The sequence below is a fragment of the Prionailurus bengalensis genome, unplaced genomic scaffold (genome assembly GCF_016509475.1).
Source record: "Prionailurus bengalensis isolate Pbe53 unplaced genomic scaffold, Fcat_Pben_1.1_paternal_pri Un_scaffold_71, whole genome shotgun sequence".
Classification (NCBI taxonomy): domain Eukaryota; kingdom Metazoa; phylum Chordata; class Mammalia; order Carnivora; family Felidae; genus Prionailurus; species Prionailurus bengalensis.
In genome coordinates, this window is record NW_025091171.1 from 90,573 (window position 1) to 110,981 (window position 20,409).

Consider the following 20,409-nt stretch of genomic DNA (forward strand, 5'->3'; position numbering starts at 1 on the left):
GCCTGGCTGCCTGGCTGCCGCCGCCCTCCGCCGCGGGCCCCGGGCGGGTGGCGGAGGCGGCGCAAGAGGACCCTGGCAAGGCGCTGTGGCGCAAGCCCCGGCCTTCACCGATCCCGGGACTCTTGCACGCTGCTCCCGGCTTGGCCCCACGCCCGCCTCCGCTTCCATCCCGCACCGCACCGCACCGCACCGCACCGCACCGCACCGCACCACGTCGGGCCGCTCACTGGGAAGAGGGTGGAAGCGAGCGTGGGGCATCCGGCCGGCCTTTCCTTCTGGGCCCCCCACCCCACACACACACCCCGCCGGGTTCTCAGCGCCTCCTCCCCAGTCCCAGGGCGAGCGCAGCCAGCCCCCCCAACCCCCCCGCCTTTCATTCCCGTCCGCCCCACCTGGTGCAAAGCCACCCCGGAGGCCCCAGCGCCCCCAGAGAACATCACCAGCCCGAGCCCGCTGCCCTAGCCGGGCCTCGCCAAACGCCGCCGGGGGCCCTGGGGATGAGGGCTCGAGGGAGGGAAGAGGTCCGGGACCCAGGGAGCCCAGGCCCGTGGCGGAGTCCGAGTGTGGGGTCTCGCTGCCCCGCCCTCCCCGCCCGCTCCTGGGTTCTTGTATCCACCCAGCCAGCCCCCACCCTCCAGTCCCCAGGCGCCAGCCCCCGGCCCCGCCCTCACCGCACCCCCCCACCCCTCCGTGCGTGCGGGTGCAGTGTCAGGAAAGGTGCAAAGCTGGGGCGTGGCTTCCAGCCGGTGCAGTGGGATTTAGCCTGGTGCGGGCAGTGGGGAGCGGGGAGCGGCGAGCGGACCCCTTGGGAAGTGCCGTGGGGTGTGCGGTGTGCGGGCTCGGGGGGCGGGGCGGGGCGAGGCGGGGCGGGGCCAGGCAGGGCTAGGCCAGGCCAGGCCAGGCCGCTTTGCCGGCCCGGGAGGAGCTGAGGGAGCAGTGGGCGGGGTGTGTTTGGCCCCAGGAGACGCGCTCCCCGGGGAGAGAGGGACACACGGAGGGAGGGGGGAGGGGCGGCGGGCGCCAAAGGAGAGGTCAAGGAGGCCAGAGGCAAAAGGCAAAAGGCAAAAAAAGCCTACAGCACCCGGTATTCCCAGGCGGTCTCCCATCCAAGTACTAACCAGGCCCGACCCTGCTTAGCTTCCGAGATCAGACGAGATCGGGCGCGTTCAGGGTGGTATGGCCGTAGACGCCGGCGGCTGCCGCTGGGCGCCTCAAGAGCCTGCTCCACGCGTCCCAAGCCCAGCGGGTGCCGCGCTTCACCCATGCACGCGCCTGCCTGCCTGGCTGCCTGGCTGCCTGGCTGCCTGGCTGCCTGGCTGCCGCCGCCCTCCGCCGCGGGCCCCGGGCGGGTGGCGGAGGCGGCGCAAGAGGACCCTGGCAAGGCGCTGTGGCGCAAGCCCCGGCCTTCACCGATCCCGGGACTCTTGCACGCTGCTCCCGGCTTGGCCCCACGCCCGCCTCCGCTTCCATCCCGCACCGCACCGCACCGCACCGCACCGCACCGCACCGCACCGCACCACGTCGGGCCGCTCACTGGGAAGAGGGTGGAAGCGAGCGTGGGGCATCCGGCCGGCCTTTCCTTCTGGGCCCCCCACCCCACACACACACCCCGCCGGGTTCTCAGCGCCTCCTCCCCAGTCCCAGGGCGAGCGCAGCCAGCCCCCCCAACCCCCCCGCCTTTCATTCCCGTCCGCCCCACCTGGTGCAAAGCCACCCCGGAGGCCCCAGCGCCCCCAGAGAACATCACCAGCCCGAGCCCGCTGCCCTAGCCGGGCCTCGCCAAACGCCGCCGGGGGCCCTGGGGATGAGGGCTCGAGGGAGGGAAGAGGTCCGGGACCCAGGGAGCCCAGGCCCGTGGCGGAGTCCGAGTGTGGGGTCTCGCTGCCCCGCCCTCCCCGCCCGCTCCTGGGTTCTTGTATCCACCCAGCCAGCCCCCACCCTCCAGTCCCCAGGCGCCAGCCCCCGGCCCCGCCCTCACCGCACCCCCCCACCCCTCCGTGCGTGCGGGTGCAGTGTCAGGAAAGGTGCAAAGCTGGGGCGTGGCTTCCAGCCGGTGCAGTGGGATTTAGCCTGGTGCGGGCAGTGGGGAGCGGGGAGCGGCGAGCGGACCCCTTGGGAAGTGCCGTGGGGTGTGCGGTGTGCGGGCTCGGGGGGCGGGGCGGGGCGAGGCGGGGCGGGGCCAGGCAGGGCTAGGCCAGGCCAGGCCAGGCCGCTTTGCCGGCCCGGGAGGAGCTGAGGGAGCAGTGGGCGGGGTGTGTTTGGCCCCAGGAGACGCGCTCCCCGGGGAGAGAGGGACACACGGAGGGAGGGGGGAGGGGCGGCGGGCGCCAAAGGAGAGGTCAAGGAGGCCAGAGGCAAAAGGCAAAAGGCAAAAAAAGCCTACAGCACCCGGTATTCCCAGGCGGTCTCCCATCCAAGTACTAACCAGGCCCGACCCTGCTTAGCTTCCGAGATCAGACGAGATCGGGCGCGTTCAGGGTGGTATGGCCGTAGACGCCGGCGGCTGCCGCTGGGCGCCTCAAGAGCCTGCTCCACGCGTCCCAAGCCCAGCGGGTGCCGCGCTTCACCCATGCACGCGCCTGCCTGCCTGGCTGCCTGGCTGCCTGGCTGCCTGGCTGCCTGGCTGCCGCCGCCCTCCGCCGCGGGCCCCGGGCGGGTGGCGGAGGCGGCGCAAGAGGACCCTGGCAAGGCGCTGTGGCGCAAGCCCCGGCCTTCACCGATCCCGGGACTCTTGCACGCTGCTCCCGGCTTGGCCCCACGCCCGCCTCCGCTTCCATCCCGCACCGCACCGCACCGCACCGCACCGCACCGCACCACGTCGGGCCGCTCACTGGGAAGAGGGTGGAAGCGAGCGTGGGGCATCCGGCCGGCCTTTCCTTCTGGGCCCCCCACCCCACACACACACCCCGCCGGGTTCTCAGCGCCTCCTCCCCAGTCCCAGGGCGAGCGCAGCCAGCCCCCCCAACCCCCCCGCCTTTCATTCCCGTCCGCCCCACCTGGTGCAAAGCCACCCCGGAGGCCCCAGCGCCCCCAGAGAACATCACCAGCCCGAGCCCGCTGCCCTAGCCGGGCCTCGCCAAACGCCGCCGGGGGCCCTGGGGATGAGGGCTCGAGGGAGGGAAGAGGTCCGGGACCCAGGGAGCCCAGGCCCGTGGCGGAGTCCGAGTGTGGGGTCTCGCTGCCCCGCCCTCCCCGCCCGCTCCTGGGTTCTTGTATCCACCCAGCCAGCCCCCACCCTCCAGTCCCCAGGCGCCAGCCCCCGGCCCCGCCCTCACCGCACCCCCCCACCCCTCCGTGCGTGCGGGTGCAGTGTCAGGAAAGGTGCAAAGCTGGGGCGTGGCTTCCAGCCGGTGCAGTGGGATTTAGCCTGGTGCGGGCAGTGGGGAGCGGGGAGCGGCGAGCGGACCCCTTGGGAAGTGCCGTGGGGTGTGCGGTGTGCGGGCTCGGGGGGCGGGGCGGGGCGAGGCGGGGCGGGGCCAGGCAGGGCTAGGCCAGGCCAGGCCAGGCCGCTTTGCCGGCCCGGGAGGAGCTGAGGGAGCAGTGGGCGGGGTGTGTTTGGCCCCAGGAGACGCGCTCCCCGGGGAGAGAGGGACACACGGAGGGAGGGGGGAGGGGCGGCGGGCGCCAAAGGAGAGGTCAAGGAGGCCAGAGGCAAAAGGCAAAAGGCAAAAAAAGCCTACAGCACCCGGTATTCCCAGGCGGTCTCCCATCCAAGTACTAACCAGGCCCGACCCTGCTTAGCTTCCGAGATCAGACGAGATCGGGCGCGTTCAGGGTGGTATGGCCGTAGACGCCGGCGGCTGCCGCTGGGCGCCTCAAGAGCCTGCTCCACGCGTCCCAAGCCCAGCGGGTGCCGCGCTTCACCCATGCACGCGCCTGCCTGCCTGGCTGCCTGGCTGCCTGGCTGCCTGGCTGCCTGGCTGCCGCCGCCCTCCGCCGCGGGCCCCGGGCGGGTGGCGGAGGCGGCGCAAGAGGACCCTGGCAAGGCGCTGTGGCGCAAGCCCCGGCCTTCACCGATCCCGGGACTCTTGCACGCTGCTCCCGGCTTGGCCCCACGCCCGCCTCCGCTTCCATCCCGCACCGCACCGCACCGCACCGCACCGCACCGCACCACGTCGGGCCGCTCACTGGGAAGAGGGTGGAAGCGAGCGTGGGGCATCCGGCCGGCCTTTCCTTCTGGGCCCCCCACCCCACACACACACCCCGCCGGGTTCTCAGCGCCTCCTCCCCAGTCCCAGGGCGAGCGCAGCCAGCCCCCCCAACCCCCCCGCCTTTCATTCCCGTCCGCCCCACCTGGTGCAAAGCCACCCCGGAGGCCCCAGCGCCCCCAGAGAACATCACCAGCCCGAGCCCGCTGCCCTAGCCGGGCCTCGCCAAACGCCGCCGGGGGCCCTGGGGATGAGGGCTCGAGGGAGGGAAGAGGTCCGGGACCCAGGGAGCCCAGGCCCGTGGCGGAGTCCGAGTGTGGGGTCTCGCTGCCCCGCCCTCCCCGCCCGCTCCTGGGTTCTTGTATCCACCCAGCCAGCCCCCACCCTCCAGTCCCCAGGCGCCAGCCCCCGGCCCCGCCCTCACCGCACCCCCCCACCCCTCCGTGCGTGCGGGTGCAGTGTCAGGAAAGGTGCAAAGCTGGGGCGTGGCTTCCAGCCGGTGCAGTGGGATTTAGCCTGGTGCGGGCAGTGGGGAGCGGGGAGCGGCGAGCGGACCCCTTGGGAAGTGCCGTGGGGTGTGCGGTGTGCGGGCTCGGGGGGCGGGGCGGGGCGAGGCGGGGCGGGGCCAGGCAGGGCTAGGCCAGGCCAGGCCAGGCCGCTTTGCCGGCCCGGGAGGAGCTGAGGGAGCAGTGGGCGGGGTGTGTTTGGCCCCAGGAGACGCGCTCCCCGGGGAGAGAGGGACACACGGAGGGAGGGGGGAGGGGCGGCGGGCGCCAAAGGAGAGGTCAAGGAGGCCAGAGGCAAAAGGCAAAAGGCAAAAAAAGCCTACAGCACCCGGTATTCCCAGGCGGTCTCCCATCCAAGTACTAACCAGGCCCGACCCTGCTTAGCTTCCGAGATCAGACGAGATCGGGCGCGTTCAGGGTGGTATGGCCGTAGACGCCGGCGGCTGCCGCTGGGCGCCTCAAGAGCCTGCTCCACGCGTCCCAAGCCCAGCGGGTGCCGCGCTTCACCCATGCACGCGCCTGCCTGCCTGGCTGCCTGGCTGCCTGGCTGCCTGGCTGCCTGGCTGCCGCCGCCCTCCGCCGCGGGCCCCGGGCGGGTGGCGGAGGCGGCGCAAGAGGACCCTGGCAAGGCGCTGTGGCGCAAGCCCCGGCCTTCACCGATCCCGGGACTCTTGCACGCTGCTCCCGGCTTGGCCCCACGCCCGCCTCCGCTTCCATCCCGCACCGCACCGCACCGCACCACGTCGGGCCGCTCACTGGGAAGAGGGTGGAAGCGAGCGTGGGGCATCCGGCCGGCCTTTCCTTCTGGGCCCCCCACCCCACACACACACCCCGCCGGGTTCTCAGCGCCTCCTCCCCAGTCCCAGGGCGAGCGCAGCCAGCCCCCCCAACCCCCCCGCCTTTCATTCCCGTCCGCCCCACCTGGTGCAAAGCCACCCCGGAGGCCCCAGCGCCCCCAGAGAACATCACCAGCCCGAGCCCGCTGCCCTAGCCGGGCCTCGCCAAACGCCGCCGGGGGCCCTGGGGATGAGGGCTCGAGGGAGGGAAGAGGTCCGGGACCCAGGGAGCCCAGGCCCGTGGCGGAGTCCGAGTGTGGGGTCTCGCTGCCCCGCCCTCCCCGCCCGCTCCTGGGTTCTTGTATCCACCCAGCCAGCCCCCACCCTCCAGTCCCCAGGCGCCAGCCCCCGGCCCCGCCCTCACCGCACCCCCCCACCCCTCCGTGCGTGCGGGTGCAGTGTCAGGAAAGGTGCAAAGCTGGGGCGTGGCTTCCAGCCGGTGCAGTGGGATTTAGCCTGGTGCGGGCAGTGGGGAGCGGGGAGCGGCGAGCGGACCCCTTGGGAAGTGCCGTGGGGTGTGCGGTGTGCGGGCTCGGGGGGCGGGGCGGGGCGAGGCGGGGCGGGGCCAGGCAGGGCTAGGCCAGGCCAGGCCAGGCCGCTTTGCCGGCCCGGGAGGAGCTGAGGGAGCAGTGGGCGGGGTGTGTTTGGCCCCAGGAGACGCGCTCCCCGGGGAGAGAGGGACACACGGAGGGAGGGGGGAGGGGCGGCGGGCGCCAAAGGAGAGGTCAAGGAGGCCAGAGGCAAAAGGCAAAAGGCAAAAAAAGCCTACAGCACCCGGTATTCCCAGGCGGTCTCCCATCCAAGTACTAACCAGGCCCGACCCTGCTTAGCTTCCGAGATCAGACGAGATCGGGCGCGTTCAGGGTGGTATGGCCGTAGACGCCGGCGGCTGCCGCTGGGCGCCTCAAGAGCCTGCTCCACGCGTCCCAAGCCCAGCGGGTGCCGCGCTTCACCCATGCACGCGCCTGCCTGCCTGGCTGCCTGGCTGCCTGGCTGCCTGGCTGCCTGGCTGCCGCCGCCCTCCGCCGCGGGCCCCGGGCGGGTGGCGGAGGCGGCGCAAGAGGACCCTGGCAAGGCGCTGTGGCGCAAGCCCCGGCCTTCACCGATCCCGGGACTCTTGCACGCTGCTCCCGGCTTGGCCCCACGCCCGCCTCCGCTTCCATCCCGCACCGCACCGCACCGCACCACGTCGGGCCGCTCACTGGGAAGAGGGTGGAAGCGAGCGTGGGGCATCCGGCCGGCCTTTCCTTCTGGGCCCCCCACCCCACACACACACCCCGCCGGGTTCTCAGCGCCTCCTCCCCAGTCCCAGGGCGAGCGCAGCCAGCCCCCCCAACCCCCCCGCCTTTCATTCCCGTCCGCCCCACCTGGTGCAAAGCCACCCCGGAGGCCCCAGCGCCCCCAGAGAACATCACCAGCCCGAGCCCGCTGCCCTAGCCGGGCCTCGCCAAACGCCGCCGGGGGCCCTGGGGATGAGGGCTCGAGGGAGGGAAGAGGTCCGGGACCCAGGGAGCCCAGGCCCGTGGCGGAGTCCGAGTGTGGGGTCTCGCTGCCCCGCCCTCCCCGCCCGCTCCTGGGTTCTTGTATCCACCCAGCCAGCCCCCACCCTCCAGTCCCCAGGCGCCAGCCCCCGGCCCCGCCCTCACCGCACCCCCCCACCCCTCCGTGCGTGCGGGTGCAGTGTCAGGAAAGGTGCAAAGCTGGGGCGTGGCTTCCAGCCGGTGCAGTGGGATTTAGCCTGGTGCGGGCAGTGGGGAGCGGGGAGCGGCGAGCGGACCCCTTGGGAAGTGCCGTGGGGTGTGCGGTGTGCGGGCTCGGGGGGCGGGGCGGGGCGAGGCGGGGCGGGGCCAGGCAGGGCTAGGCCAGGCCAGGCCAGGCCGCTTTGCCGGCCCGGGAGGAGCTGAGGGAGCAGTGGGCGGGGTGTGTTTGGCCCCAGGAGACGCGCTCCCCGGGGAGAGAGGGACACACGGAGGGAGGGGGGAGGGGCGGCGGGCGCCAAAGGAGAGGTCAAGGAGGCCAGAGGCAAAAGGCAAAAGGCAAAAAAAGCCTACAGCACCCGGTATTCCCAGGCGGTCTCCCATCCAAGTACTAACCAGGCCCGACCCTGCTTAGCTTCCGAGATCAGACGAGATCGGGCGCGTTCAGGGTGGTATGGCCGTAGACGCCGGCGGCTGCCGCTGGGCGCCTCAAGAGCCTGCTCCACGCGTCCCAAGCCCAGCGGGTGCCGCGCTTCACCCATGCACGCGCCTGCCTGCCTGCCTGCCTGCCTGGCTGCCTGGCTGCCTGGCTGCCTGGCTGCCGCCGCCCTCCGCCGCGGGCCCCGGGCGGGTGGCGGAGGCGGCGCAAGAGGACCCTGGCAAGGCGCTGTGGCGCAAGCCCCGGCCTTCACCGATCCCGGGACTCTTGCACGCTGCTCCCGGCTTGGCCCCACGCCCGCCTCCGCTTCCATCCCGCACCGCACCGCACCGCACCACGTCGGGCCGCTCACTGGGAAGAGGGTGGAAGCGAGCGTGGGGCATCCGGCCGGCCTTTCCTTCTGGGCCCCCCACCCCACACACACACCCCGCCGGGTTCTCAGCGCCTCCTCCCCAGTCCCAGGGCGAGCGCAGCCAGCCCCCCCAACCCCCCCGCCTTTCATTCCCGTCCGCCCCACCTGGTGCAAAGCCACCCCGGAGGCCCCAGCGCCCCCAGAGAACATCACCAGCCCGAGCCCGCTGCCCTAGCCGGGCCTCGCCAAACGCCGCCGGGGGCCCTGGGGATGAGGGCTCGAGGGAGGGAAGAGGTCCGGGACCCAGGGAGCCCAGGCCCGTGGCGGAGTCCGAGTGTGGGGTCTCGCTGCCCCGCCCTCCCCGCCCGCTCCTGGGTTCTTGTATCCACCCAGCCAGCCCCCACCCTCCAGTCCCCAGGCGCCAGCCCCCGGCCCCGCCCTCACCGCACCCCCCCACCCCTCCGTGCGTGCGGGTGCAGTGTCAGGAAAGGTGCAAAGCTGGGGCGTGGCTTCCAGCCGGTGCAGTGGGATTTAGCCTGGTGCGGGCAGTGGGGAGCGGGGAGCGGCGAGCGGACCCCTTGGGAAGTGCCGTGGGGTGTGCGGTGTGCGGGCTCGGGGGGCGGGGCGGGGCGAGGCGGGGCGGGGCCAGGCAGGGCTAGGCCAGGCCAGGCCAGGCCGCTTTGCCGGCCCGGGAGGAGCTGAGGGAGCAGTGGGCGGGGTGTGTTTGGCCCCAGGAGACGCGCTCCCCGGGGAGAGAGGGACACACGGAGGGAGGGGGGAGGGGCGGCGGGCGCCAAAGGAGAGGTCAAGGAGGCCAGAGGCAAAAGGCAAAAGGCAAAAAAAGCCTACAGCACCCGGTATTCCCAGGCGGTCTCCCATCCAAGTACTAACCAGGCCCGACCCTGCTTAGCTTCCGAGATCAGACGAGATCGGGCGCGTTCAGGGTGGTATGGCCGTAGACGCCGGCGGCTGCCGCTGGGCGCCTCAAGAGCCTGCTCCACGCGTCCCAAGCCCAGCGGGTGCCGCGCTTCACCCATGCACGCGCCTGCCTGCCTGCCTGCCTGCCTGGCTGCCTGGCTGCCTGGCTGCCTGGCTGCCTGGCTGCCGCCGCCCTCCGCCGCGGGCCCCGGGCGGGTGGCGGAGGCGGCGCAAGAGGACCCTGGCAAGGCGCTGTGGCGCAAGCCCCGGCCTTCACCGATCCCGGGACTCTTGCACGCTGCTCCCGGCTTGGCCCCACGCCCGCCTCCGCTTCCATCCCGCACCGCACCGCACCACGTCGGGCCGCTCACTGGGAAGAGGGTGGAAGCGAGCGTGGGGCATCCGGCCGGCCTTTCCTTCTGGGCCCCCCACCCCACACACACACCCCGCCGGGTTCTCAGCGCCTCCTCCCCAGTCCCAGGGCGAGCGCAGCCAGCCCCCCCAACCCCCCCGCCTTTCATTCCCGTCCGCCCCACCTGGTGCAAAGCCACCCCGGAGGCCCCAGCGCCCCCAGAGAACATCACCAGCCCGAGCCCGCTGCCCTAGCCGGGCCTCGCCAAACGCCGCCGGGGGCCCTGGGGATGAGGGCTCGAGGGAGGGAAGAGGTCCGGGACCCAGGGAGCCCAGGCCCGTGGCGGAGTCCGAGTGTGGGGTCTCGCTGCCCCGCCCTCCCCGCCCGCTCCTGGGTTCTTGTATCCACCCAGCCAGCCCCCACCCTCCAGTCCCCAGGCGCCAGCCCCCGGCCCCGCCCTCACCGCACCCCCCCACCCCTCCGTGCGTGCGGGTGCAGTGTCAGGAAAGGTGCAAAGCTGGGGCGTGGCTTCCAGCCGGTGCAGTGGGATTTAGCCTGGTGCGGGCAGTGGGGAGCGGGGAGCGGCGAGCGGACCCCTTGGGAAGTGCCGTGGGGTGTGCGGTGTGCGGGCTCGGGGGGCGGGGCGGGGCGAGGCGGGGCGGGGCCAGGCAGGGCTAGGCCAGGCCAGGCCAGGCCGCTTTGCCGGCCCGGGAGGAGCTGAGGGAGCAGTGGGCGGGGTGTGTTTGGCCCCAGGAGACGCGCTCCCCGGGGAGAGAGGGACACACGGAGGGAGGGGGGAGGGGCGGCGGGCGCCAAAGGAGAGGTCAAGGAGGCCAGAGGCAAAAGGCAAAAGGCAAAAAAAGCCTACAGCACCCGGTATTCCCAGGCGGTCTCCCATCCAAGTACTAACCAGGCCCGACCCTGCTTAGCTTCCGAGATCAGACGAGATCGGGCGCGTTCAGGGTGGTATGGCCGTAGACGCCGGCGGCTGCCGCTGGGCGCCTCAAGAGCCTGCTCCACGCGTCCCAAGCCCAGCGGGTGCCGCGCTTCACCCATGCACGCGCCTGCCTGCCGGCCTGCCTGCCGGCCTGCCTGGCTGCCGCCGCCCTCCGCCGCGGGCCCCGGGCGGGTGGCGGAGGCGGCGCAAGAGGACCCTGGCAAGGCGCTGTGGCGCAAGCCCCGGCCTTCACCGATCCCGGGACTCTTGCACGCTGCTCCCGGCTTGGCCCCACGCCCGCCTCCGCTTCCATCCCGCACCGCACCGCACCGCACCGCACCACGTCGGGCCGCTCACTGGGAAGAGGGTGGAAGCGAGCGTGGGGCATCCGGCCGGCCTTTCCTTCTGCCCCCCACCCCACCCCGCCGGGTTCACAGCGCTTCCTCCCCAGTCCCGCTGGGCGCCTCAAGAGCCTGCTCCACCCGTCCCAAGCCCAGCGGTTGCAGCGTTTCTCCCATGCACCTGTCTGCCTGCCTGCCTGCCTGCCTGGCTGCCGCCGCGGTCTGCCTTGGGCCCTGGGCGTGTGGGGGTGGTCTCCCAAGAGGACCCTGGCAACTCGCTATGGCGCAAGCCCCGGCGTTCTCCAATCCCGGGACTCTTGCAGGCTGCTCGCGGCCTGGCCCCACGCCGTCCTCAGCTTCCATCCCGCACCGCACCGCACTGCACCTCGCAGCCCCGCACCACACCGCCCCTCACCACACCACACCCCGGGGTGCTCACTGGGAAGAAGGTGAAAGTGAGGGTGGGCCATGTGGCAGGCCCTGCCTTCTGGGCCCGCTCTGCCGTGTTCTCAGTGCCTCCTCCCCAGCCCTATGGCTCTTGCAGCCAGCCTCCTGGCTTTTCTGTCCTGTCTGCACCACCTTGTCAAACCCTTCCGGGAGCCCCAGTGCTCCCAGAGAATATCACCAGTCCCAGCCAGCTCCGTTTGCGGAGACCCTTGCTCGCCTCCCACCCCACCCACGCACACCACGTCCTGGTTCAGGAGAATAGATCTATTCCCAGATAGGTAGACAGATAGTTCAAGGACCGAGAGACACCCTTTCAAGGCGATTGACAGAGAAAGGAACACGTTGGGAGAAGAGACAGGCAGATAGGGAGAGTCAGAATAAGAGGGACAAGGGGAGTGGGGGTGTGGAGAGGGAGATGGAAAGGGTGAGGGTGACAGAGATGGCGTCGGAGAGGGAGTGGGAGTGGTATTGAAGCAGCGACCTCTGGATTATCCAACACAGACACCCCCCAAACTCTAGGAACCACACACAAAGAGGCTGTGTTGGAGAGACAGCTACCCCCTCGGGAGGGTCATGGTGCTGGGGCGGGTCTAGGCAAAGTGGCAGTGGCTTGAAGCTGACTTATGACTCCTTGGATCCCAAGGGCCTGCAGCCTAGGCCTCAGGAGGCCCGTCTGATCCCTCCTCCCATTCCTGTCAGGCCCAGGTATGAGATGTGTGTGTGTTCGGGTGGGGGTGGGGGTGGGGGTGGTGGTAATGTGTGTGTGTGTGTGTGTGTGTGTGTGTGCGTGCGCGCGCAGGCGCGCACGTGGGTCTATGCGTGTGTTGGTGGGTGGGAGCACTCCCTTGCGAGTAATTCCTTCAAGTGATTCTCCCCGTTTCTCCTGGCTCTTCTGGCCTTTGGGCGCAGCCTCGCCTTGGCCTGTGCGGTCAGAACGAGAGCGAGGACCTGCATGCCATGCCAACGGCGCCTCTGGGCCCGGGGTGGTGGGCCTTCTGGTGTCCTGAGCTCGTGTCGGAATGGGGAAGACTTGGCCTCATCAGGGACAAAGGGCACTCATCAGATCAATAGTAGCATCCTTTAGGAGCTCTACTGTATTTTATAAACATATACACCATCTATACTTGCCTCCATTAGATGCATATGACACCACCTCCTCCTTCAAGATGTAGGGTCTGTCCCTTTTTCCACCCTACTAAATCTGGTCTGGCTTAGGATTGTTGTGACCAGTAGAGAATGGTAGTATTATGCCCCGAATTCGTGATCCCCAAAGACCACCAGGGAGCCGAGTCCGATGCAGAAGCGAAGAGCCTTTATTCGAGCTAGCTCGAGCTCAATCTCCTACCTGCTTCGACGCGGCGGTGACATACTGGAGAGAAAGAGAGAGTTTCAAAAGCACAAAGGTTTTATAGGGATCATGGCCTTAGCCGATTGGCTGGGGAAGGGTCGTGGACTCAGCCGATTGGCGGCCAAAGTGTGGTCCCAATCAGCAATTATCAGAGTCCCTTGGAACTTGTTAAAAATGCAAATGTTGGGCCCGGTGGTCACAGACCTAGGGAATCCGAACCTCTGGGAGTGGGGCTCAGCAATCTGTGTTTGAACAAGTCTTCCAGGAGATTCTGATGCACCTGAAGTTTAAGAGCCACTGTGTCTGAGGATCTCTGACATGTTTGGCCTCAGTGTATACAGAACGTTTCTCACTGGTCCCCTATTAACCATTGGCTGTCAGCCTTGCTGTGCCGTAGAAATACCTAGCATCAAACACCATCCCCAGAGACTCTGATGAATTGGTTTGGGGAGGGGTAAAATGCTCCCAGGCCATTCTAAGCCTGGACAGGGTTGAGGGCTCCCGCCTCTGGCCCCCACCTGAGAGAAGGCCTCCCTCTTCTGCTCACCCTTTCCATGCCTCTCACACTCCCCTTCCTCCCACCTCAGACTCGGGAAGAATGCCTCGATCGGTAGCCTGCTTTCTTAGAACACGTAAGTTACTTAAGGGGAGGAGGCGTGTTCTGAGGGTTGAGCAGGAACTTCTTTCTGCGGCCGTGTCGGGGACACGGTCACTAGTCGGCCGGCCTAGCTCTGCTCTTTCAGTCGCCGTGACGCTTAGGCAATTCTGGGCCTGCCTTTTAAGAGGCCTGGATGTTTTTGATTTCTCTCTCAGCGGCCTTGCTCCGATTTTTGCTGCCGCTGGGAATCCAGACTGTGCTCGTGAGAACGGGGAGCCCCACAGAGAGGTCTCGTTCACGCTCTGTGGTCAAATGGCCAGCCAGCTCCCAGCTGGCCGGCAGCAGCCCCTGCTGCCTTTACGTGAGGGAGACATCTAGGATGCCCAGTCAGCTGAGCCTTAAGAGGACAGCTGTTTCATTTGATGGCATTTGATGGCCATTTGGTGGCAGCAGCTGTAGAAACTCTAAGTCTTTACCACCCAGATGAACCCAGAGAATGCGCAGAATTATGAGAGATAATAATAATAAATTGCTTCAAACCACCAAGTTTTGCGAGTGTTTGTTTCACGACCATCTTACATCAGACTGATTCTATAATTGTTTCTTTAAACCATATGTGACCTCAAAATAGATTATGAGTCCCTTCCGGGCCTCAACGATACCCATCGTTGTTGGTTCTTGTACTTGAGTTCAGTGCAGGTCATAAGCAGAAATGCTTATCGAGGGGCACCTGGGCTTCTCAGTGGGTTGAGTGTCTGACTCCGTCTCAGGCCACGGTGTCGCCTGCCATCAGTGAGTTGGACTCCCGAATTCAGCTCGCTGCCGTAAGGGCAGCGCCTGCCTGAGATCCTCTGTCCCCCCATCCCCCTGTATGCTTTCAAAGAAACATTAAAGAAAAAAAGTGCTTCTTGAGCCGTTACTATTGTTAGACTACGCAGTTGTACGATGCCTGGAGGCCGGCAGAAGAGGAAGTTCTGGCCAGCTATCAGGAAAATCAGAATCGGAAGCCATTCCTGGCAGTACTCTAAAACAAAGCCACAAGAGGCTGGATCAGACCGGACAGGCCCAAGATGGCGTGTGCCCTAACAGAAAACCCTTGACCAAATAGGGAAGAAAAGGCACAAAACCCTGCTTCCAAGAAGTCTAGTTCCCGAGTAGTGAATATTTTACCCTTTGTCGATAAAACAGAGAAACCCGAACCCCAGGGCACACAGCTCTCTCTCACTGTCTCTCTCTCTCTCTCTCTCTCGCTCTCTCTCTCTCTCGCTCTCTCTCTCTCTCAGTACCCAGTCTCACATCTAAAGGGTATACTTTCACTTTCATAAACTTTGCTATTTGTACCACTCATCCACCGTGTTGGACCTCTCCTGGAATTCTTTTTTGTGAGGAGACCCAAAGCCTTCAGCGACATCTCTGGATTGGGCTAGGTTGAGGCCTCAGGGCCCGCGGTCTTCCCGGTTTATGCAGCCGCGTTATGTGTCAGGCTTCGGCGAGGTATTATCGTGTCGACTATGTTCCTTAAAGTCCCTGATGTACCAGCGGGCACGGACACTCACCCAATGAGGAAAGCACGAAGGAGGACACGTCAAGTCACAGGAAGGGTTGCCCATGCGCTACTTTTTGAGCCTCTACTACGTGCCCGGCACTGGACTGCCCACTCAGTGACCTCTCACCGTGCGATGAAACTCGGCTTCTTACGCGGCGCACAGAGCAGAACGTAAGAGCAGCCACACAACACCCTGGGAAGGGTGTAGGAAGTTCACGAACCGGTCTCAAAGTCGTCTGTGGGGGTGCAGTTGAGAGAAGGCCTTGGTCTGGGTCATCTCTTGGCACTTACCGCTCACGATGCCCACGTAGTGAAGGATCTCAGTTCTGTATGGAGATTAATCGGGGGGCGGTCGCCCGTTGGAAGTGGTCAGACATAGAGAGGTGTGTCTGAAGAGCCCGACAGTTTGCTGTGAAAATCTTCCCCTTTTTAAAGGGATTTCAGCCGTTTGGGGCCCCTGTAGACCTCCTCTGGTTTTGCTTCTTATCAGTTCTGGGGTGTCAGCGGATGCTGCCGGCGGCAGTACCTTAAACTGTTTGTGTCGCTGCTTGACACAGGCCCCTGCTCGACGTGACACACTCCATTTTGCTCTCTACAGGTGACGTGGGGCCTATGCGCAATTTTGTGACTCCAGTGTGGACCGGTTGTCTTGTTTTCAACCCTTCGTTTAGAGACCACAGTAAAGGCTCTTGTCTATGCTTCCTCCCTCTCTCTTTGCCTCCTGACCTCTGCTGGTGCTTTCCTATGTGGCCCCCTCATGGCACGGCCCCTCCTCTTGGGTTCTGTAAGAAACAAATTATATTTTCAATGGCAGTCATCCCCTGAGCTGTTGGCCCCTGATCTGATCTGTCGATTTCAGAAAACTGAAATTTTCTATTCATACACTCTGTTTTAGGGGCGCCTCGGGGGCTTAGTCAGTGAAGCGTCAGACTCTTGGTTTTGGTTCAGGTCATGGTCTCGTGGTTGGTGGGACTGAGCACCGCGCTGGGCTCTGTGCTGACAGCCCGGAGCCTGCTTGGGATTTCTCTCTCTCTCTCTCTCTCTCTCTCTCTCTCTGCCCTTCCTCCCACCTCATGCTTTCTCTCTTTCTCTGTCTCTCAAAAAAATAAATGAATAAACATTAAAAAATTTATATATATATATATATATATAGAGAGAGAGAGAGAGAGAGAGAGAGAGAGAGACATACATACTATATTTGAAAACAGCCCTGAATGACAAGACTCTTCCCAGGCACTTTGAAGAGTGAACAAGAGTGAACAAATAAAGGATGGATGAACACTGCACTTTTCAAACAACAGGCCAGGATGGAGTCACTTATATGAAACCCCGAAAGACTCATCGCCACAAGACTTATCATCTGAAACCCAACTTCAGTTTCAGCCTCTCTCCCAGGAGTGGAATTTTGAACCAACCACATGGGCTGGAATTCTCCAGATCAGCACTAGAGAGGTAATCTGCAGGATGAGACCTCCCTGATCTTTCCCCTGAGGGAAGGTGACCTTGCCTCAAAGAATCCTTTCTTTTCTTTTGCTGATAACCAATTGTTCTACCTCAGTTCTGCCTATAAAAGGCTTCCCTGTGGTGCAGTTTCCTTGTCTTTGTCAGATGGCATGCTGTCCACTTGGTGAGTCCTCGACTAAAACCAACTAGACTTTTATTTTTGTAATGTTTCTTTATTTTGGAGTGAGAGAGAAATGTAGAATCTGAAGCAGGTTCCAAGCTCTGAGCTGTCCACACAGAGCCTGATGCAGGGCTCGAACTCACAAACTGCGAGATCATGACCTGAGCCCAAGTCGGACGCCCAACCGACTGAGCCACCCAGGCACCCCACCGATTAGGCTTTTAAAGTTACTCGTTTGAATTTTTGTTCTTTAACCCAATATTCTCAACAAGTTTTTATATTTTGGTCTATATTAGATTTCCTTTTCTCCATAAAATTACAGGTTCCATAAAGTGGAGGACATCTAAAACTTTGTATGGAGGGGCGCCTGGGTGGCTCAGTCGGTCGAGCGGCCGACTTGGGCTCAGGTCGTGATCTCAGGGCAGGTCACGGTCTCAAGGCTTGTGAGTTCGAGCCCCACGTTGGGCTCTGCGCTGACAGCTCAGACCCTGGAGCCGCTTCTGATTCCGTGTCTCCCTCTCTCTCTCCGCCCCTCCCCCGCCCACGCTCTGTCTCTGTCTCTCAAAAATAAATGGACATTAAAAAGAATGACAACAACAACAAAATCTTTGTATGGAAAAGACCAGAACTTGGGAGATTCTCCCTGCCCTGAGCACCCAGGATGAAGACTGACTCAGACTCTGCCTTTGTACTGAAAGTGGAATTTGGTTGATTTTTTTTTTTTTTGAAAAATTAAGCTATTAAAAACAAGACAACCAGCCCAAAAATGGAGTCACTTATGCTAAGCCCTATGTCACCAAACTAGGATCTAATTACAGTTTTGGCTCTCTCAGAAATGAAATCTTAAACCGTTCAATTAAGAATCACCCCACCGGCTTGGTGAAGTTTTGGGGTGGTGATGGGGTTCATGGGGCCTGGAGCCGGTGGCCAAGAAAGAATGTTTTTCTTTTAATTTATTTTTTGGTACTTATTTTTGAGACAGAGAGAAAGCACAAGTCAGGGCAGAGGCAGAGAGAGGACACAGGGTCTGAAGCGGGCTCCACGCTGACAGCAGAGAGCCCAATGTGGGGCTGGAACTCACAAACTGTGAGATCGTGACCTGAGTGGAAGTCAGATGCTTAGCTGACTGAGCCACCCAGGTGCCCCCAAAAAGAATTCTTGAACACAGACCATGTTGGTGCAAAAAGGTGATTTTATTAAAGCACGGGGACAGAGCCAGTGGGCAGAAAGAGCTCACTCAACTGGGGTTTGTGAAGAAGGGTTGGATTTATACTATGGGGTTGGGGACAAAAAGTTAAAAGAGAGGCCCCCGGAGGGACTTTGATATGCTACAGAGGACCCCTAAGGTACCTGAGGCCTTGCGAAAGTCAAGCTGAGGTTGTTTGTCTCTCTAGCAAAGCATTAACATTGAGACAGTGGGGAGTTCCTGGAGTCAAGTCGTACTCGGCCCGCCTCCGGTATCTGTCAATGGGCCGCAGGCTAGAAGGAAATTGAATTTTACCTGCCATTTCCTTCTTGCCTTTGTTCCCCACATCGCTGTGGACGGGTGTGGTTGGGGTGACAGGAAACGGAGTCTACAGGTTTCTGGAAATTAGGCTATTGATAACGCCGCCTTTCTCCTGTAATTGACTAGGACGTTTGCAGACTGATGGAGACACTTGTCCCGAGGGACTGTGATCTCTATCAGTTAACCATTTGTGTTGTCGTGTTTTGTTTCTCTCCTTTGTCTTCAGGCAGCCAGGTGTGCCTGAGGCACCTCTCACGCGTCCCACCCACCCGGGGGAGGGCTTGTATTTTGCCCTGCCTGCCTCCTGCTCCCTCATCAAGCTCTAGTCAGGTAATCTTCTTTCTAAGCCCCTCTCATCACCTAGAAGAAAGTAACCTCGTCATAACTGATATGGGCAGCAGAGGCAGAAAAGAACGCAGATGAAATTAAATTTCCTTCTGACCTGCAGCCCATCGACAAATCCTCGAGGCTGGCAGAGTGAACCATTTCTCTGGGAACTCCAGACCGTTTTACCGTTAATGCTTTGCCAGGGCGGAAAACAACTTTTGCTTCACAGTAGCTAGGCCTCTGGATTCTGTAAGTCTTCTTTAACATATAAAAGTCCTTCTGGAAACGTCTCCTAGTCTTGACCTCCCCCAACTCCCAAGTATATCATCAGTCTCTCCTTACAATCCCAGGGCAGCGCTCTCTGCCCCTAAGTTCTGTCCCCATGCTTTAATAAAACCACCTCTTTGCACCAACGCTCTGCCTGCTTAAAGTATTATATTTGTCAATAGGCTGCAGGTTATAAGGAAATTGAATTTTATCTACATTCCTTTCTGCCTTTGCTGCCCATATCAGTGAACATAGAGTGCAATATTGGCTTCAGGAGTAGAATTTAGTGATGCATCGCTTCACATATACTTTTCATATAATACCCCGTGCTCATCCGAACACCTCCATACCACCACGCATTTAGCCCATCCCCCACTCACCTCCCTCCATCAACCCCCAGTTTGTTCTCTATCATTAAGAGTCTCTCGGGACGTCTGGGTGGCACAGTCAGTTAAGGTGTCTTCAGCTCAGGTCATGAGCTCGCTGTTTGTGAGTTTGAGCCCTGTGTTGGGCTCTGTGCTGACAGCTCGGAGCCTGGAGCCTGCCTCGGATTCTGTGTCGCCCTCTCGCTCGCTCTCTCTCTCTCTCTCTCTCTGCCCGTCCCCTGCTTGTGTTCTGTCTCTCTCTCAAAAAATAAATACACATAACAACAACAACAAACGTCTCTTATGGTTTGCTTCTCTCTCTTTTAATTCCCCTTCCCATAGGAGAGCTTCCCCTGCTGGCCTCCTGACTCCATTCTGTTGTTACAGCAAATGCTGGGCATCCAGCACGAGCTTGTCCAGGGACAAGCATGCAGGGAATCAGAACGGACTGTTTATTTTGCACTGGTGTTGGCTCAGTGGAGTCACCTCCAAAGACTGAACGTTGGGCTGGAGTTTTACTGAGGGTTGGGCAGGACTAGTTTAGCGAAGTTTCTGGTTCCTGGCTGCTGGCCGATGCAAGAGGCAAGCAAGATTGCAGAAACTAAAACCATGCAGGGGAGTACCTGGCCTCAGACATCGGGCTGCCCTTTTTTGTTTGCATTTATCAGCTTTCCTCCTCATTGTATGAGGGTTTTTTTTCCCCCTTAAAGTTTTTATTTATTTATTTTTGAGAGAGAGAGAGAGAGAGAGAGAGAGAGAGTGAGTGCAAGTGGGGTAGGAACAGAGAGAGAGAGAGAGAGAGAGAGAGAGAGAGAATCCCAAGCAGGCTCCACACTGTCAGTGCAGAGTCCAATGCGGGGCTAAAACCCACAAGCTGTTTGATCATGACCTAAGCTGAAGTCAGACGCTTAGCCCACTGAGCCACCTGGGTGTCTCTATATGAGGTTTTTTAAAATTAATTTTTACCCAAGTTACATCACATTCAACGAGATGGCCTCTTTTCTAGGTTATTTAACTCAAATCTGCAGATATTATCAGGGAGAGAATCAGTTTAGCATATTTCAAACAAGCTTTATCTTTGGGAGAGAGCGTGTGTGTGTGTGTGTGTGTGTGTGTGTGTGTGTGGTGGGGGGAGGGTAGTGAACAAGTGTAGGGGAAAACACAAAATGTCCCTGAAAGATATTAGCTCCATATTTATTTAGAAAGAAACATGAGAGGGGCACCTGGGTGGCTCAGTGCCTTAAGCATCCAACTCTTAGTTTTGGCTCAGGTCATGATCTCATGGTTTGTGAGTTCCAGTTCCTGCTTGGGATTCTGTCTCTCCCTGTCTCTGCCCCTACCCCACTCACTCTCTGTGTCTCTCTCAACATAAATAAATAAAGTTTAAAAAAAAAGAGAAAGAAAGAAAGAAAGAGGGGCGCCTGGGTGGCTCAGTCGGTTGAGTGTCCGACTTCAGCTCGGGTCATGATTCACAGTTCATGGGTTCGAGCCCCGCGTCAGGCTCTGACAGCTCAGCGTCTGGAGCCTGCTTGGGAGCCTTGGCTCCCTCTCTCTCTGCCCCTCCCCGGCTCCTGCTCTGTCGGTCTGTCTCTCTCTCAAAATGAATAAACATTAAAACTGAATAAAAAAAGAAAATTGAAAAAAGAAAGAAAAATGAGAAAAAGGTAAAGGGACAGAATAAAGAAAAAAGGAAAGTGAGGGGGTGGGGGAAAGAGTAGAGGAAAAAAAATAGATAAAAAACCCAAAAAGGATAAAACGAATTGTGGTCACATTCCCTCAGGTTACAACAAGCAGCTTTCTGAGCTAAAATGACCAAAACCTCAGGTCCGGCCGTGGTCTTACAAGGGTGCTTGG

At 62.3% G+C, this 20,409-nt stretch overlaps 8 non-coding genes across 8 annotated transcripts; all 8 read right to left on the reverse strand.

The window, feature by feature from the left end:
- Positions 1-1,069: 1,069 nt before the first annotated feature.
- LOC122478507 lies at positions 1,070-1,188 on the reverse strand. Its single transcript, XR_006296042.1, has one exon. It is a non-coding gene; the product is annotated as a 5S ribosomal RNA (ribosomal RNA).
- A 1,188-nt stretch (positions 1,189-2,376) lies between these two features.
- LOC122478508 lies at positions 2,377-2,495 on the reverse strand. The gene has a single exon (XR_006296043.1). It is a non-coding gene; the product is annotated as a 5S ribosomal RNA (ribosomal RNA).
- Positions 2,496-3,673: 1,178 nt separating this feature from the next.
- LOC122478509 lies at positions 3,674-3,792 on the reverse strand. The gene has a single exon (XR_006296044.1). It is a non-coding gene; the product is annotated as a 5S ribosomal RNA (ribosomal RNA).
- Positions 3,793-4,970: 1,178 nt separating this feature from the next.
- Positions 4,971-5,089, reverse strand: LOC122478510. The gene has a single exon (XR_006296045.1). It is a non-coding gene; the product is annotated as a 5S ribosomal RNA (ribosomal RNA).
- Positions 5,090-6,252: 1,163 nt separating this feature from the next.
- LOC122478512 lies at positions 6,253-6,371 on the reverse strand. Its single transcript, XR_006296047.1, has one exon. It is a non-coding gene; the product is annotated as a 5S ribosomal RNA (ribosomal RNA).
- A 1,163-nt stretch (positions 6,372-7,534) lies between these two features.
- LOC122478513 lies at positions 7,535-7,653 on the reverse strand. Its single transcript, XR_006296048.1, has one exon. It is a non-coding gene; the product is annotated as a 5S ribosomal RNA (ribosomal RNA).
- Positions 7,654-8,820: 1,167 nt separating this feature from the next.
- LOC122478514 lies at positions 8,821-8,939 on the reverse strand. The gene has a single exon (XR_006296049.1). It is a non-coding gene; the product is annotated as a 5S ribosomal RNA (ribosomal RNA).
- Positions 8,940-10,109: 1,170 nt separating this feature from the next.
- Positions 10,110-10,228, reverse strand: LOC122478515. The gene has a single exon (XR_006296050.1). It is a non-coding gene; the product is annotated as a 5S ribosomal RNA (ribosomal RNA).
- Positions 10,229-20,409: the final 10,181 nt, after the last annotated feature.